This window comes from Orycteropus afer, unplaced genomic scaffold, assembly GCF_000298275.1.
Source record: "Orycteropus afer afer isolate SDZICR_OR568_19922 unplaced genomic scaffold, OryAfe1.0 scaffold00092, whole genome shotgun sequence".
Lineage (NCBI taxonomy): Eukaryota > Metazoa > Chordata > Mammalia > Tubulidentata > Orycteropodidae > Orycteropus > Orycteropus afer.
Genome location: NW_006921679.1, coordinates 9,421,727 through 9,424,563, shown reverse-complemented (window position 1 = coordinate 9,424,563; position 2,837 = coordinate 9,421,727).

Genomic DNA, 2,837 nt, shown 5'->3' with positions numbered 1-2,837 from the left:
TGGAAACCCAGTGGGGGTCACTATGAGTCAGAATCGACTCAATAGGAATGGGTTTTGTTTTGTCCTTGGCAGTAGAACTCTTCCTGGAGTGAAGCCTGAGATATGACTGAAGTCCACACGTGCCCTTGGCCCGCCAAAGGTGACTCTAATTTGACACAGACTGGTGGGGAGGGAGTCAAATTCCTCTATGGCGAATTGGTAGTAAATTCAAGGTGGGCAGTTAAGAGATCTTTGGGGTTCTAGACACAACTTTGCAGAAGGAACCATCCCTGACAGGCTTTCTTCCCTCCTCTGAGGAAACACCAGCCTAGACACTTCAGGGGCCCACGCCTGGTCCCTCATACTCCCACCTGAAGCCAGGTGCAGTGTGGTCACTACCGGGTCATGAACCCCAGCATTACAGGGCTTCCTGTGACGTGACTCACTGCACGGACAAGGACTTTGCTGAGGTCTCCTTCTGTCTTGGCAACAGCACTGTCATGACTCTCTGTTTCATAGAGAATTGAACTTTCCACATCTCAGTTTGCAGGGGAACTGCCTTAGTCTCTTAGTTCCCACAGGAATACCACAAGGGGGTGGCTTTTAAGAACAAAAGTGTCCTTTCTCACAAACTAGGAGGTTGTTGTTGTTATGTGCCATCGAGTCGGCCCTGACTCATAGTGACCCCTCCTTGGGTTTCCGAGGTGGTATCACTGCAGAAGTAGATTGCCTAACCTTCCTTCCGAGGAGTGGCTGGTGGGTTTGAACCGCCAGCCTTCTGGTTAGCAGTCAACTGCCTTAGGCACTATGCTACCAGAGGGCACTGACTATGGGGGGAGGTTCTGCCCGCTTTGAGGGAAAATCCTTGTCTTGGCTTCTCTAGCATTCTCCTGGGTGACCTTCAGCTCCTTGGGGAGCTTCACATGGCATCTGTCTCCCCTGTTTGTACTTGTTTATCTCTGTGCCTGCTCTATTACCTATATCTCAAAGCTGATTGGCTTGAAGACACAGCCTGTACAGATATGGACTCATGAACACAATAAAAACCCCTGTTTCCAGAAGGAATCAAATCCACCGTATAGAGCTCAGGAAGCTGCCATATATATTTTTGAAGGACACAATTCACTCCTTAACAGAAGCTGAAACGAATCAACAGGGATGACGTGATGAAGACGTGGAAGGTCTAATGTGCACGCTTGTGTCCTTTGAGTTACTGCATCCAAACTCCACGTGGCCTCCTGGCTCGCCCTCCCATACAGAGGCCTGGACGTGAGTCCACTCTCCTCCACAACCCCTCCCACCTGCAGCCTCCACCCCGTGGTATTTCCTAACTCTGGGGGCTGAGTATACAAGAGCCATCTCTGCTGACAAAACTCTCTGTGTTCCACTCCTAGGACCCCATGGCAGTGCACGTTTACGAGTGGAAAAGCAAATTCCCAAACAAAACAAGAGCCAATCGTTGACTTTAACAAAAGATTTATTTATTTATTTATTTTGGAAACAGGTTTGTGCAGACATACACCAGTCAACATGATTGATCAAAGCCACAAAATCACAAAAATTCTCTGCAACCTCTGAAAAATACAACTAATGCCCTTCATTTGTATTCACTCCAGGAGGGAACTGGGGCTTCACGCTCATGTGCTGCTGTAATTTAACAACCAGAGGACGTTAATAGGACCCTCAAGATGGTAACACTTGGCAGAGGAGGGAACAAAAAGCCTCAATACCACAGAAGCCCGCTCTCCTCTGCTGGGAGCCAATTAAAGGGACCACCCTTCTCAGAACCACTTCCCTCTGCATAACTAGGTTAAAACCTCCCTGTCTAAAACAATATTGGAGCAGCCCAGGCACAGATGTGACAGGCAGGGGAGCACGCGAGTGCCTGTGCCCCGGAAGGACAACATGGCTCTGCACCAGTCCCTCTGCAGCTGGTCTCCACGCAGCTGGGTGCACTGCCCAAAGGTTTACAGGGACTCCAGGCCAGCCCATCCCTAAGTGGAGTAGTCACTGAGGCGTGGGCAAGAGAGAAGAGAGCATTTGCATGGACTTTATCAGTGAAAACCCAAACTACATTTGCTTACGCGGCCATCTTGTTGGAAGATACAATGGGGCAGCTTTTCTTCTGCTATTTCTATTGATTGATATTTATTGGTTCACCTGTAATTGGATACTATCTCTAGGCTTGCAACTGGACCCAGCCCCTTTGGAAGTGGGTTCACGTCTGGGTCTGCAGGTCTCCACCAACCTTCCAGCCCTTTCTTTCTCACACACCAAAAAGCTTGATAAGCCCTTGCTTGATAGGCACTCTTGGCCCCTAGGTTTCCTGGGCAGTCTATGACTTAAGCTTGCTTCTTTCTATTTCTTCCATAAATCAAAGCCACCTGACATTTAGTTCCTGATGTATAAACTAGCAGGTCTCCTTTTCTTTCTTTAGCCAGGTCAGAAGAAATGCCTCTGGGCTAATTGTGTGAGCCTGTGTTTCTCGGGCTGGCACTGGGGAGAAAGAGCAGAGTAGACAGTTCAGAGGCAATAAGGGCAAAGAGATTGTCATTGGTTAACGAGCCAGGCTGGGGGTCAGAAGAATCACTCTTTTGTTTCCCCTCGGTCAGGAGAACTGCGGGTTTGTCAGAGGTGAACAGTTATGGACTGCCCTGGCTCTGCACTGGGGGTATTGACAGATGAATGGACCCCTCTCCTCCATCCCATTGGTGCTATAGCTTTTGACCACTTAGGGCTCAGTAGCTTTTTCTTCCACTCAAGACTGCACCCCACATTCACAAACCAATCATTAATACCCAGCCCGCTAAGAGAGAGGCTTAAACAATATTCCTTAGAGAGTTAGCATTAAATGGTGC